Source organism: Mustela putorius, unplaced genomic scaffold (assembly GCF_011764305.1).
Source record: "Mustela putorius furo isolate JIRA1106 unplaced genomic scaffold, ASM1176430v1.1 tig00003854_pilon_pilon_pilon, whole genome shotgun sequence".
Classification (NCBI taxonomy): Eukaryota; Metazoa; Chordata; class Mammalia; order Carnivora; family Mustelidae; genus Mustela; species Mustela putorius.
Window position 1 is genome coordinate 130,070 of NW_025422006.1, and position 14,960 is coordinate 145,029.

At 49.6% G+C, this 14,960-nt stretch overlaps 1 long non-coding RNA gene across 2 annotated transcripts; it reads left to right on the forward strand.

Moving 5' to 3' along the window:
* The first annotated feature begins 1,710 nt into the window (after positions 1-1,710).
* LOC123387511 lies at positions 1,711-7,643 on the forward strand. 2 transcript variants are annotated; one of them, XR_006601941.1, is made up of 3 exons: positions 1,711-2,266; positions 5,124-5,238; positions 5,403-7,643. It is a non-coding gene; the product is annotated as an uncharacterized LOC123387511 (long non-coding RNA). The 2 variants fall into 2 exon arrangements; XR_006601940.1 differs by lacking the exon at positions 5,403-7,643 and having other exon boundaries at positions 5,124-5,380.
* The last annotated feature ends 7,317 nt before the right edge of the window (positions 7,644-14,960 follow it).

The window sequence follows — 14,960 nt, forward strand, 5'->3', positions numbered from 1 at the left end:
GTTATTATTAGTCACTTTCCTGTGTGACAAAGATCTTGGATATGAACACTCCAGAGTGCTATCTTGGCTTCACTGCAAAGCTCATTTTTGTGTGTACACACACACACACACACCCACACACACACCCACAGAGTGTCTGCAGGCTCTTGGAAGGATTTGGAATTTGGAAGAGCCATCATATATCAGTGAGTGTCCAGGCTTAGTGGGGGTGAGGACAGGAAGAAGGCATAGGAGATCTTCCCCTTTCTTATAGCAAAGGGGCATAGAAAGACCCGATAGCCCTGGTTTTTTGAGCCGTTGCAGTCACTACTCATGAAAGGGATGTGCCCCTTGAGACCAAGCCTCCTGGGGTATCCACTCCTATCCATTTCCCACTCACACAACCAGCTTCCTCTAAGGGCTGGCCGGCCACTCTGAGCCTGGAAGCCCTGCAATGGGCATGCAAACCGCAGACGCTCGTTCTTTGGAATCCAGGCTCACACTGAATGTGGCCCCATGCACGTGGGAGTCATGGCAGCACCCCCTTTAAAATCTCACGGACTCCTCTTCAGGTTTCATGTCAATGTCAGTTTACTGGGAACACCATGATGCCAAGGAGCATTGGTGTTTTCTTTGTGAGAAGAGAGGGCTCTTAGGAAATGGGCCAAGGGTGATGAGGGCTGAGAACTTCAGAGGCCGAAGCCAGACGTCTCGCTAGGGAGACAAGCCCCATTCCCACCGCCAGGACGGCAGAGTTCCTAGGACAGCAGGGTGCTGGGGAAGGAAAGGGAGCTTTAGAACCGTGGCTGCACTCTCTGAACAGGAACTCTTTTTGGTGAAGGCGCTGAAACAGTTCCTTGCCTGGCCGCACGCCCCGCGAAGGAAAGTTGACTCCAAAGTCACAAGGTTCTCGCTCCTGGCTCAGATGTAGGATCTGAAGGAGCCTTCTCGGGGCCACTGATTCAAACCTGGCACTGTGGGAAAAGCATCTCAATGCTGCAACCATATCTGTACCGCTTCCAAATCCTACAGCCCAGGAGCAGATGGAATCAAATTCGCCCAAAGGCAGTTTGGGAAGACGGGTCGTGGCAGGCGGCACCAGAAAGCCTTGGCGGGCTGGTCTCTGAGCCTGCCCGCAGGGACTGCTGAGAGCCAGCCGTCTCTGGACAGGGCTCCCGGGTCGGCGGAAACAGCCCTCCCCTGGCCACGGACTGGAAGGAGATGGGGTGATTGAAGCTTCTTCCAAAAATGTCACAAGGTCAGGGCAGTCCGTCGCCCCTTTTCCCACGCGCACTGAAGTTCTCGGATATTCCAGAAGAGGAGGGAGCCAGAGCCGAGCTGCGGCCATGCCGCCCGCTCCATCCCCTGCACCAGGCGCGGTGACCCACGGCGGAAGACGCGCCTTGCGAGGCAAGCTGTGCGGACGCTCCCAGGCACTGAGCAGCGCCGCCAGGAAACGTGCTGTGGACAGGCTGTGCCCGGGGGACAGTCTGCGGATGGAGTCGGGGAGGATGGCGCCGAGTGTTCCCCGGGTCTGAGTTCTCCGCCAGAACTGTGCTTCCATGGAACCTTGCGGGGCGCAGGGGCTCCCGGCGGGCGCGGAGGGCGCAGAAAAGGCGGGAAAGAGCAGCAGATGCGCAGTCCGGACGGAGCTGGTCGGCCGCGGGGCCCTCGGGCTTCGGAGGCCCCTGTCCCAGGTGGTTCGCAAGGTCGCGTCCGAGGCCAGGAGTGCACGTCTGCGACGTCAGGGCCGTGAGCGCTCACTTCCCACGCGCTGGCTTGAAGGCAGGAGCACCACAAGGAGTGCGGGACGGCAGTCGTCCCCGTGCAGCCCGCGGCTCCGGGACCCATTGCTTCCAGCCTCTCCTGCAGGGCTCTCGGGCCGGGTTGGGCTCGCCCCGCGCGCGCCCACGCAGGCGCAGACCCACGTCGTCGCGCGCACGCGCACGCGCACGCGCACCCCTCCCGAGGGGGCGGGGCTGCACGTCTCCCGGACCCTCCTCCGCAACGGCTCCCAGCTTCCGTTGAGGCTGCCCGCGGGAGAAGGCGCGCCTGCGCGGGCTCGGGGGCGGGGTCGCTAACGGTCCTGCGGCCGGGGGCGGGGCCGCGCGTGGCCACCTGGTGCTGGCGCGAGCTGGGCTTGATGCGGGCGCGCGCTCCCGGGCGTGCAGGGCTGGCGGCCCGCGGTCCGTGGTGTTCCTGCTTCGCCTTGTGTGCGCCCTTGAGGAGTGGCCCGCGGGGACCGGAGTCCCGGCCGACCCGTGTCTGAGCCTCGCGGCATGCTGAGGTGCGTCGCGCAGACCCTCGGGCGGGCTCTTTGCACCCTGACCTTGTAGGGGTGAGGGCGGTCTCTGGGTTTTTGGGGCCGCGGGTCTGGGCTCCGCGTTGGGTGACTGGCGTCCCGGGCGGCCCGCGTGTTTGGGGTCAGTGCTCCGGTCTCTGGGGTCTGGGGAGTAGGCTATGGAGGGTCTGAGCGTTTGGTCCGCCCTCGAGGGTCTAGCTTTCAGAGGGTCTAAGATTGGGGTCGCGCTCTGGAGTCTGGGGTCTCGAGAGGCCCACGGGTGCGGGGTCTGTTTTTGGGTGCCCGGCGTCTGTGTTCGGGGTACGGGCTTGTGGGTCTCAGGTTCCGGGGCCGACGGGTCTGCGGTCCTGGGCGGCTCGTGGGCTCCCCTCAGCTGCCGGCTGGCGTCGTCCCTGGGGCCGGGTCCGGGGTGCGGAGCCGTAGTGGTTCCAGGGGCGACGGCGGGGCCGGAGGGGAGCGCAGGTGGGGCTTGGAGGGGCTCGTTAGTCCGAGTGGCAGGTGTGTGCTGCCGTGTGGCTTGTGAACAAGGGGCGGTGCAGCTCGTGTGTGTGAGAGCGCGCTGAGCGCGGTCAGGAGGGCGTGGAGAGGTCAGGGTCCATCCGAAGTCAAGGAGCTGCTGCTTAGGGGTGTGTCATTCGGGGTTGAGTGGAATGTGGTAAGTGTGATTTCCCCGCACGACTGGGGGATCCGTGGGAGTCCGAGCAGATTGAGAGCGTGTGTGCACGTGGGTAGGGCAGGTTGGAAAAGTGTGTGTGGGTTCAGGTAGGCGCGCTGGGTTTTCTATTCCGGCATCGCAGGAGGATCAGTGGTGCGTCCGCGCACGTCGAATGGTTCTGTGTATCTTTCTCTGACTGGCGCATGTCCTGTTCGGATCGGTGTGTTGAGGCCAGACCTGTGAATTGTTTTATGGCACTGGTGGGGGGTTTATAGGTGTGATACGGGTTTTGTATGACGATGGTGCGAGATGGAAGAGTTGATTGTGTATGAGCATCTGGGACTGTGAGGTTATGTATGCAGAGGTGGTGTGGCATACGTGTGTGAAACGGTGTGGGTGATAAATTTGCATAGTCGTAGTATACTGGGTTATTTTAGGTGTATTTCGGGCTTGTGGAGAGCTGTGTGTGTATTCAGGGACCATGGTTATTCGGAGGAATTTTTGCTGGGGCCGTCTGTTTGTCTTTTTCAGTGGGGGGCCATTAAGCTTGTGCATTTTGGAAAGTGAGCATGTATGTATCTGATGGGAGATGGGGCTCAGTGTTCATACAGGGGAGTTGGAGAATTGTGTTTCTCTGTATTAGAGGTCTGGGATTTGATTTTTAGTATTTGCAGGTGTGAAAGCTGGCTGCTACTCACTACAGATAGTTTGGGATTTGGAAGTTGTTTCATGTATGCATTGTGAGGGATGTTTGTATATGCACACACACACACACATATTGGTTTGTGTATATCTACTGGATTTTGGATATATCCAGCACCAACTGCATGAATCATCAAGTTTGTTCGTAAGGTTTGAAGTTAGGAGTATTCGGTGTGTGTTTCTTTGGGTAGTACTACTCTGTGTCTGAATGTGTTTGGTAGTAGGTAGTAGAAGGTGGTTTCTGTAATTCAGGATGAGGATAGAAATGTGTGTGTGTGTGTGTGTGTGTGTTAGGAGATCTATGTGTATTCGCGTATGTATATTTGTATATATATGCACATATGCACAGATATACATAGTGTTTTGTGTATGTATCTGGGGTGGGAGTTGATTCCCTACTTGGCGTATAGTGGATTGTGTGCACATACTTCTGTGAGAGGGGATATGGTGCACTGGAACTGGCTCGTACTAACTTGGGATGGTCAGTGGTGCATCTCTTTTCCTAGTTCTGTGTTTAATGACTTTAGGTAGGTAGCTTGAAATTAGTCATGCCGGGAATATTTATGCCAGGTAAAAACCACAAACAGAAGCCTTTCCCACCTTCCTCTGAGAGCGTTTTATGAAGTATTGACCAGCACACCCCGGTGTCTGTGTGTGAAGCAGGCATCATTGGGATGTGTGTGAGTGGGGGCATCCAGAGCTTTGGGCCCTTGTATGTGTGCCTTGACCCTTGTCATTCTGAACCGCTGCATTACTCCTAATCGGGTTGGCCCATTCTTTAGGGCCAAAGGATCCCTATATGTTTGGTGATTTCCAGTTTTTCGTGCAGGTAGGTTCAGGGGTGTTTATATGTTAGGCAGGTGGACACTCCTTCAGGATTTGTGGTCCTTGCATCAGGGCATCCCAAGATGGATGGCCCTGGTAGACATGGCTGTGCAGAGCAGAGCCTTCGTAAATGGGTTGTTGCTGTGACAGGCAACATTCAGAACATTGTGGGGATTCCTGGAGAGGAGGTCAAGAGAGCGTGCTCTCCCAGACAGCCCCTTGTAAATCCCCTAGGTAAGCTGCAGGCATCCTTGTCTCTTCTGGAGCATGGCTGGTAGGCAAGAACAGCCTCTACATGGGTCCAGGAGGTGAAAGCCTGCAGAACCACTTGCCCAGAGTCATGGGGAGTGTTGGGAATCACTAGTTCTCAACCAGCCTATCTCAGTGGAAACCTGAGTCCTCAGGGCTAGGCAGGACCCCTAGGGGTCAGCGAACTGACAAGACTGGGGCTGGGGAGGCTTTGTCCATGAAGAAGAGCTAGGGGCTGTGACCCAGGAGGACTGGGATGTTCTGCTCTGAATGGATATGGCTCTCGTGTTCCCAAACCCTTTAGAAATGCTCTCCTTTCTTTTCTGAATGTTCAGGATGCTCCTAACACTGGGAAGCACATAGCTTCATGTTTCTCTGAGAGGAAAACCTGATGCTCTTTCCTCTGTCCAGGTGGAGCTGCAAACCCACCAGCCACGTGATGAGCATGGCCACCAGCTGGCCACGTAGCTGCCTCCTGCCTCCCACCTCCCTTGGACCCACCCAGCATTTGTGGGCCTGCCTTATGGTGAGTCTCCTGAATCTCCCTCCAAAAGAAGGTGCTATCGCCAGCTTCTTGAACTGACTTTCTTAGTACGGGTGGATTCCTAGTAGCTCTCCCTGCCTCCTTCATAACCTGTCCCCAATAAAATGCCGGTGGGGTATGCTAATTGTATTGTGTTTTGTCAGCAGAATGGAGCTCTGCCTGCTTTTCTACGTTAAAGAGTATTCTGAAGAGAATGCAATATATGTACAAGGTATACGTTCTTGGGCTTAATGTGCCTTGTCTGTGAGATGGAAGATGTAGACTCTGAGATCTAAGGGAGAGAAATAGGAATATTGTGGTATTGAACCAGCACTGAACACCCCCCACTCAATGGAATGAATGGGAATTGCTGGAATGGCGAGGCTAGTCAGAGCTGGTTGTTCTGAGTGTGTATCATGGGGCAGATACACATGTGTTCCCCCGTATCTCCATGGACAGAAGGAATCCTGAGTCCTCAGGATTCGTACTGAGTGGCCCCTTTGGCCAGGCCATTAGAAGCTCCAACTTGCTCTACTTCTCAGAAGTTGTTGGGGAAAGAGGTCCTGAACCCTCTCAACCGCCCTGGGGCATGCAGCAACACAAGAGTGGATCTGAGGAGACCCAAAAGGTGGCTCTGTGGCCACTAGGGAACTGTTCCTACAAAGGACACTGTTCTTTATTTTTTAATTTTGTGATTTAAATTCAGTTAGCCAACACATCATACATCATTAGCTTTTGATACAACGTTCAGTGATTCGTCAGCTGTATATAACAACACCTGGTGCTCACTGTGCCACGTGCCCTCTTCAGTTCCCATCACCCAGTAACCCCAGCCCTCCACCCACCTCCCTCTCCACAGCCCTCAGTTTGTTTCCCAGAGTCAGGAGTCTCATAAGGTTTGTCTCCCTCAATGATTTCTTCTCGTTCAGTCCCCCCTCACCCCTATTGTCCTCTGCACGATTCCTTATGTTCGTTCCCCTTTGAGTGAAACCTTACAATAATTGTGTTTCTCTGATTGACCTATTTCACTTAGCAGAATACCCTCCAGTTCCATGCGCATTGGTGTGTTAAGTGGCTGCGTAATACTCCGTTGTATATATGAAACATATCTTCTTTTTCCATTCATCTGTTGAAGAACATCTCAGCTCCTCCCACAGTTTGGCTATTGTGGACATTGCCGCTATGAACATTGGGGTGTATGTGCCCCTTCTTCTCTACGACCTCGGTATCTTTGGGGTAGCTCTGTTTTTAACATCTCGAGGAACCTCCATACCGTTTTCCAGAGTGGTTGTACCAGTTTGCATTCCTACCAACAGTGTAAGAGTGCTCCCCTTTCTCCACACAGAGGACCCTGTTCTGATGTCTGCTAGGGCCCAAGAGAGGAGGCTTACAACCGACAGAGCCCAGGACAAGCAGAGCAGGGTCAGTGGGATACTAGGAACAGAGGAGGGAGAAGATGGGACTCAGGCCGAGGCTGGAGGCAGGCTTTGACTCTGCGGGGCGAGGGGGTGGGAGCACGTCGGGAGGTAAATTCTTCCACCCTCAGCCAGACTCTGCTCCTGCGGCTGCTGGTAGTTGGGGGTGCTGGGAGAATTCTAGCTTGGGGGCCAGTGGTCTGCGTCCTTCCTGCAGCTTTCTCCTGCTTCGAGCAAGAAACCTGTCCTGACTTACAAATCTTTTTGCACCTTCCCCCACTTCGTCCCAAGAGATCAAGAGTCCTTTGTCACAGTCCTGACTGTGCACAGGCATGCATCCAAGTCCGTGTGATGACCATATGTTTATTATCTCTTTTCTTCCCTGGAATGTAAGAGCCAGGAGAGGGGTCTTTGTTGTGTTCCTTGATGCTTGATAATTGTCATGGGTGTGTGAGTGTCATAGTTTGGAACACAGAAGCAGACACAGAGTTTAGGAAACAAGGTATTTACTAAACAGCACCTGTGAGGGTAGAAACAGGAAGAACTGGGCACAGTGGTCTTTCGGCAGACTCCGGAACAGCCTCTGCTTCTCCTCCTGGAGCTGAGGAGCTATGCGGTCTCTCAGAGCTGTCGCCGTTGGAAGAAATCGGCCAGGCCTTCATCAGCCCGTGAGACGAATGCCTTCCTGGAAACAGGATGCCCCCGGGCAAGGCTATTCTCTGTAGTTGCCGCCATCCCTGAGGGAGCAGGGGGCTGACGCTGTCTCCCAAAGGTGCTCTTGTCCACCCGAGACGCATGCCATTGTCATCAGACTCCTGCCTGTTAGAGCTTTTAGCAATTTCTTTACATAGATTCTGAGTGTGTGAGTGTCTTCAAGGTGGAGGGAATTGTGTATATACGTCTTGGGGTCGTGAGTGTTTGTGTGGGTCAAGTCAGGGAGCATGGAGGGGTGTGCTTGTGTCTGGGGAGGTGGGGATGGCCCTTGTATATGGTTTGGAGGTATGTGGGGGGGGTCCCGAGCCTGGTACACTGTATTGAGAACCTGCGGGGTATGATTTGCTGAAGGAGGGAGCTCCCTCAGCACCTGCACTCCCACTTTGGGGAAGTGAAGGCACAGTTTCAGTTCAGCCCCTCCAAAGGACATGGAGTCACAGCATTTACTCACAGATCCCAGTAATGGGGTGTGTGCAATGGAAGGGCAGTTCTCTGTCTCAGGTCCCAGCCAGCAGGACATAGAGAGCAGGGTAGCAAGCACTGAGAACTTACAGGTGGTTGGGGAGGAGGTCCCTAAATTTTCGTGGTCTCCCGTCTTTAGTGGTTACCTGTAAAGGTGCCCTAGGAAAAGTAGAGTGGGAGCTTGGGGTGGGAATTCTGAGCTCAGGTCTTTATGGAACTGTCCAGACTGGGTGTGAGCAGGTTGTCATGCTGTAGAATGTGCTGGCAGCCCCTCAGAAGAGCTGTTCTCTCATCATGAGGTTGGAGCTCTGGGTACAAGTGTGTGCTTGTGTACACGCTGTGTACACACTGTCATTGTGTGAGTGCCTCTGAATGTTCTCAGTGCTGGTAGGAAGTTGGTGTGGGTGTATAGAGTGTCCATAGCACAGGGTGGGCTGTGGTGTGTGTAAATTCAGAGTGTTTATTGAGGAATCTAATACATATATTTGAGGGTTGGGGATTGCTTATGTTCTGGGTGCATGTATATTTGGGGCATTAAAGGTTGCACATGCGGGTATTTATGTAGGGGTTCTTGAAGTGTGATGAATTTGGAAGAGTTCTTGTGTATTTTAAGAGGTTTGAGGGACTGGCTCTGTATATTCAGGGTTTTGTTTGTTTGTTTTTTAGATTTTATTTATTTATTTGACAGAGAGAGATCACAAGTAGGCAGAGAGGCAGGTAGAGAGAGAGGAGGAAACAGGCTCCCCACTAAGCAGAGAGCCCGATGCGGGGCTGGATCTCAGGACCCCGAGATCATGACCTGAGCCGAAGGCAAAGGCTTCAACCCACTGACCCACCCAGGCGCCCCTGTATATTCAGGTTTAAGAAGATCTGATGAGTACTTATTTTTTTCTGGATACCTTGGGTAGGGACAGGAATTGGAGGGATTGTTGTGTGTGTGTGTGTGTGTGTGTGTGTGTGTGTGTGTGTGTGTGTTGTGTTTAGAAGGAGGTTGGGGAGAAAACCTGGATCCGGACATATCGGTATGGGGGGAACCTATGGGTGTATTTTGGGGGGTGGATAGTTCAGGATAATTTTAAAGATGGGTATCAACTGTGTATGGACGATTTGGGGGGCAGTGAGAGCCGTGAGTATATAGTTGGTGTGGCATAGTGTGTGTGTCTGTGCATTTTGAAACTATGGTGAATATGTGTCTGTGCATTGGAGAAGACCTAATGTTATGTGTTAATGCTTTGTGTGTTGGTTTTATGTGTATTTGCACTATCAGGGCTGTGTGTATACTTATTTAGTCAGGGTAAGAATTTAGGGAGTAGAGGGCTTTGGGAGCTTCAGCTTGTCAGTGTAGTGGGGTGTTGTGAGTTATGTGTCTGTAATTGGGGGGTATAGACAGATGCCGTTTATAGGATATCAAGAGGGAGACAGGTATATGTTTGTATTGGGGTGGTGAAGTCATTCTTTTGAGGAGTATTTAGGAGAAAGTAGGAAACCCCATGTGTATCTATTGGATGGTATTTGTGTGTTGAGTTTTGGAGGCATTGCACGTAAGTGGACGTTAACAGTTCTGACTATATGTGGTATATATTTAGGATTATGGGATTGTGTTTAATATTAAGTATGTGAGTTTGGTTTTAATGTATTCAGTTATTGTTGGAAGGTTTGTGTGATTTCAATGGGGAGTGATACAGGGCTGAGTGGATTTTTTAAGATATGAGGATGTGCGTATTTAGCGTTTGATTATTGGGGGATGGTTGGGAGTACATTTTTGTATTCAAGACCATGGCTGTAATTTTTTGGGGGTTGAAGGTGTATGTCTGTTTGGGACATGAAAGTTCTAGGTGCACTAGTAGGCATCTGGTGGGTAGGGTTTGTGTGTTTGGAGACATGCAGAGCTCTGTGGGACTGTGATGGTGGCTCACTGTGTCTAGCTGGAGTGTGTGTTGGTGTAGGAGGGGGACACGGGGCATATTGGTGACTGTGAGGCTCTCCCATGTGGACTGACCCTTGTTTGTTGTGATCTTCTGTTGCTCAGAGTCATCCAGTCTCTGTTCTAGAGCAGCCATTCCCCTGGCATGGTCAGTGGTCTTCTTAAGCTTACCTGGATGGGTCTGGCAATATCACTTCTGCTAGTGGCTGGAAGCAGAGTGGGGCTGACTGCCCCAGGAGTCCTGTCCTCAGCGGAGTGGCTGGGAGATCAGGGTTTCTCCTCTAGGAGGTCAGACTTGACCAGTTCTCTCCAGAATGTGCTGGTGGGAGTGACCCATTGGGTGAACTCTGCCAGGAAGTCGTAGATGCAAGGGTAGGTCCTGAGGGAGGAATCTGCTTTCTTCTTTGGGTGGCTCCCACAGACAGAGGGGAAGGGCCAAGTTCCTCGCAGGGTCTTTCTCAGGCCTGGCCCTGCTGACTGGCCTGTCTGTGCATATGTTCTACTGTACTTTGTGCCCTCTGGCGACATCAGCGTGAGGCCTCCTGCATGTCCGTTCTCCCTGTCCTTCCCCAGCCTGCCCCTGATTCCCACTCTGCTTTCTTCCCCTGACACCGTGGGTGAGAGTCGCCTTCTCCAGGTAGGAGGGATTCCTCTTCCCCATGTTCTCACACCATCCTCCTGCCTCTCGTTTCCGCCTACTTGGCACCCACTGTTCTCAGAACAAACTCGGCCCCTCACAGTGTCCCTTCCCGGGCACCTTCTGGTCTGACCTCCTCTCACTGCCGCCCCGCTGGCCGTGGCCATGAGCCCCAGGTGCAGCAGCCTTCTTTCTGTTCTTGAAAGGCACACTGGGGCCTCTTCGTTTTCTGTTTCCTCATGTTAGAATGCTTCTCTATTCTCTTTATGGAGTGCCTTCCTGACTGAGACCTGCCCTGTTACTCTCTTGGCCTCATCCTGCTTCATTGTCCTACAATGTCTCTCTCGAGGCTAAAGTGGGAAGCTGGTCAGTGTCTTAGCGAGTATCATAACTCCTGGAACTGTAACCACTGACACAAGAGACACCAGGCCATCCAGGAGTGAATGAACTGCATGGTCCACTTTGTCAACGGGACCTGCGAACCTGCTGCCTAGTGGCACACATGTCCCTCAAGGATGGGAGCACTGAGTCTTCATCACTTGCCTGCAGGGCATGTCGTCGGCCCGATCACTGTCAGCTCCTATCACTGGGAGGCAGAACAAATTAAGCCAGCTGGCACAGGACGCATGGCACCCTGCAAAGCAACAAACCCAAATGTTGCTCACGAAAAAAAAACCTAAACTCCTATGGCTCATAGTTCAAATGCAGTGAAGCAGGCATAGCATATAAGTTAAAATAAACTGGGTATAAAATTCTCAATGTTCTAAATTAGATGGCCGCTTGTTTCCCGTGATCCAAATGTCAACAGCCAAAACTCTTGGTGTCCTGGACCGGTAAAGGAAGAACAGACCCAAAATGAGTGCCCAGCTGCATTCATCAGGCTCTGGTGAAAAGTAAATTTGCATCATCACTGCCCCACTGAGTTTTTAGCATGTGCCAGGCACTATGAGGCATACTTTCATACTCATGCTTGCCAAATCCATAAAAAACCCCCTAGTGGGTACATTAGTGTCTCACATTTCAGTGTGATGAAATTGATGTTCAGAGGTAAGCAGTTATGACCAAGCACTTGTATGTGCCGAGTAGCAGTCAAACTGGTTGACCCATCCCAGCAAACTAAACATAACCTTTATCAATGCATCTGGATGGCAGGCCATGAAGATGCAAAAATACATCCCAGTGGCAGAATGAGCAGTGTGAAATACCCCAACCGTTCTAGCAGTTGTGAGGTCATACGTCATTGTGGTTTTAATTTACAAATGCCTGACAATTAGTAATACTGAGCAACTTTTCTTACATCTGTTGGCCATTTATAGGTCTTTGGGAAAAGAGCTATTCAAATACTTGGTTGACTTTCTTTTGAATTATTTGCTATTTTGCTGTTGAGTTGAAGGAATTCCTCATATATTTTGGATCTTAACCCCTTGTCAGATACATAGTTTCAAATATTGTCTCCCATTCCATAGCTTCCCTTTTCATTTTTTGATGGTTTCCTTGGCTGTGCAGAAGCTGTTAGTTTGATGCAAATCAACTTGTCTGTTTTTACCTTTTGGTTGTCATTGCTGTTGGTATCAGATCCAATAGTTATCGCCTGGATTAATGTTAAGAAGTTTTAGTCCTTTGTTTTTATCAGTTTCGGGTCTTAATTTTTTTTATTCATTTAATTTTGTAGATGAAGTTGGATAAGGATCCAGTTTCACTCTTAACTATGTAGTGATCTTTTTTTCCCACCATTTCTTAGAGGCTAACCTTTCCCCACTGTGAGTTCTTGGAATCCTTCTTGAAGATCACACTATATATGGTTTTATTTGTGGGCTCTTGGTTCCACTGATCTATAGGTCTAAATGCCAGTACTAATATATTATAGGTTTATAATATATTTTGAAATCAGGAAGTGTGATGCCTCCAGCTTTGTTCTTGTCCAAAACTGTTTTGGCTGTTCAGGATCTTTTGTGATTCTGTATGAATTTTTGGATTGTTTTTTTCTATTTCTGTAAAGAATTCCATTGGGATTTTAATAGGGATTCTGTGGGGGTGCCTGGGTGGCTCAGTTGATTGAGCATCTGATTCTTGATTTTGGCTCAGGTCATGATCTGAGATAGAGCCCCACGTCAGGTTCTATGCTGTGCATAGGGCCTGCTTGAGATTCTCTCCCTCCCTCTCTCTTTGCCCTCTCCTCCCTCTCTCTCTCTCAAATAAAAAAGTGTGGGTTTTATGGAATCTGCAGGTCACTTAATTTTTTTAGACTTCATCTTTTTAAATTCAATTAACCAAGATAAGATACATCATTAGTTTCACATGTGTTCAATAATTCATCAGTTGCATTTAATAACACCCAGGGCTCATCACATACCCTCTTTAATGCCCATCCACCAGTTACCCCAACCGCCCCCCTCACCTCCCCTTCAGCAACCCTCAGTTTATTTCCCGGAGTCAGAAGTCTCCTGGTTTGTATCCCTCTCAGATTTCTTTCCATTCAGTTCTCCCTCCCTTATGATCCTCTGCACTGTTTCTTATAGTCCACATATCACCGAAACCATATGATAACTGTCTTTCTTTGGTTGACTTATTAACTTGCATCCACATTGTTGTAAATGGTAGGTATTCATCCTTTCTGATGGCTGAGTAATATTCCATTGTATGTATGTACCACATCTTCTTTATCCGTTCATCTGTTGAAGGGCATCTCCGCTCCTTCCACAGTTTGGCTATGATGGACATAGGTGCTATGAGCATTGGGGTGCATGTGCCCCTTCTTTTCACTACCTCTGTGTGTTTTGGGGGTAAATACCCAGTAGTACAGTTGCTGGGTCATAGGGTAGGGAGCTCCATTGTTAACTTCTTGAGGAACTTCTATACTGTTTTCTAAAGTAACTGTACCAGCTGGCATTCCCACTAACAGTGCAAGAGGATTCTCCATTCTCTACATCCTCAGCCAACGTTTTTTTCCTGTTTCGTTAATTTTAGCTATTCTAACTGGTATAACGTGTTATCTCAATGTGGTTTTGATTTGTATTTCTCTGATGGGTAGTGATGTTGAACATTTTTTCATGGGTCTGTTATTTGTAGGTCTTCTTTGCTCATTTTTTCAAGATTTTATTTATTTATTTAACAGACAGAGATCACAAGGAGGCAAAGAGGCCGGGTTGGGGCGGGGGGAGGCAAGCAGGCTTCCCGGTTAGCAGAGAGCCCCACGTGGGGCTTGATCCCAGGATCCTGAGATCCTGATCTGAGCTGAAGGCAGAGGTTTAATAACCCAGTGAACCATCCAGGTGCCCCGTGTGTTTTGAGTGTTGAGTTTGATAAGCTCTTTATAGATCTCGGATACCAGCCGTTTATCTGATATGTCATCTGTAAATGTCTTCTCCCATTCCATAGGTTGCCTTTTATGTTTGTTGACTCTCCTTTGCTGTGCAGAAGCTTTTTATCTTGATAATGTCCCAATAGTTCATTTTTGCCTTTGTTTGCCTTGCCTTTGGTGACATGTCTAGCAAGAAGTTGCTGTGGCTGAGGTCAAAGATGTTCCTTCCTGTGTTCTCCTCTAGGATTTTGGTGGTTTCCTATCTCACATTTAGGTCTTTCATCCACTTTGAGTTCCATCATTGTGTGCGGTATAAGAGAATGGTCCAGTTTCAGTCTTCTGCATGTGGCTGTCCCAATTTTTCCAACACCATTTATTGAAGAGACGATTTTTTTTCCCATTAGATATATTCTTTCCCGCTTTGTCAAAGATTTGCTGACCAGAGTTGAGGGTACATTTCTGGGTTTTCTATTCTGTTCTGTTGATCTATTTATCTGTTTTTGTACCAGTACCTATGGTCTTGATGATCGCAGCTTTATAATATAGTTTGAAGTCAGGCATTGTGATGCCACCAGCTTTGTATTTCTTTTTCAACATTTCTCTGGCTGTTTTGTTTTGTTTTGTTTTCTGATTCCATACAAATTTTAGGATTATTTGGTCCAGCTCTGTGAAAAATGTCGATGGTTTTTTTTTTTTATGGTGTTTTGATAGAGATTGCATTGAATGCATGGGAAGGATAGACATTTTAACAAAGTTTATTCTTCCATTGCATTAACATGGAATATTGTCCATCTCTTTGTCTTCCTCAGTTTCTTTCATAGTGTTCTGTAGTTTTTAAAAAATTTCTTTTTTTAAAAAAGATTTTATTTATTTATTTGACAGAGAAATCACAAGTAGGCAGAGCAGTCAGCAGAGAGGGGGAAGCAGGCTTTCTGCTGAGCAGAGAGCCTGACGCAGGGCTCGATCCCAGGACCCTGAGATCATGACCTGAGCCTAAGGCAGAGGCTTAACCCACTGAGCCACCCAGACCCCCCTGTAGTTTTTAGAGTACAAATCCTTTACCTCTTTGGTTAGGTTTATTCTTAGGTATTTTATGGTTTTGGGTGCAATTGTAAATGGGATTGATTCCTTTATTTCTTTCTTCTGTCTCATTGTTAGTGTATAGAAATGCAACTGATTTCTTGCACTGATTTTATGTCCTGCCATGTTGTTGAACTGCTGTATGAGTTCTAGCAAACAGTGGTGAGAATGAGAAACAATCTGAGGGGTTTG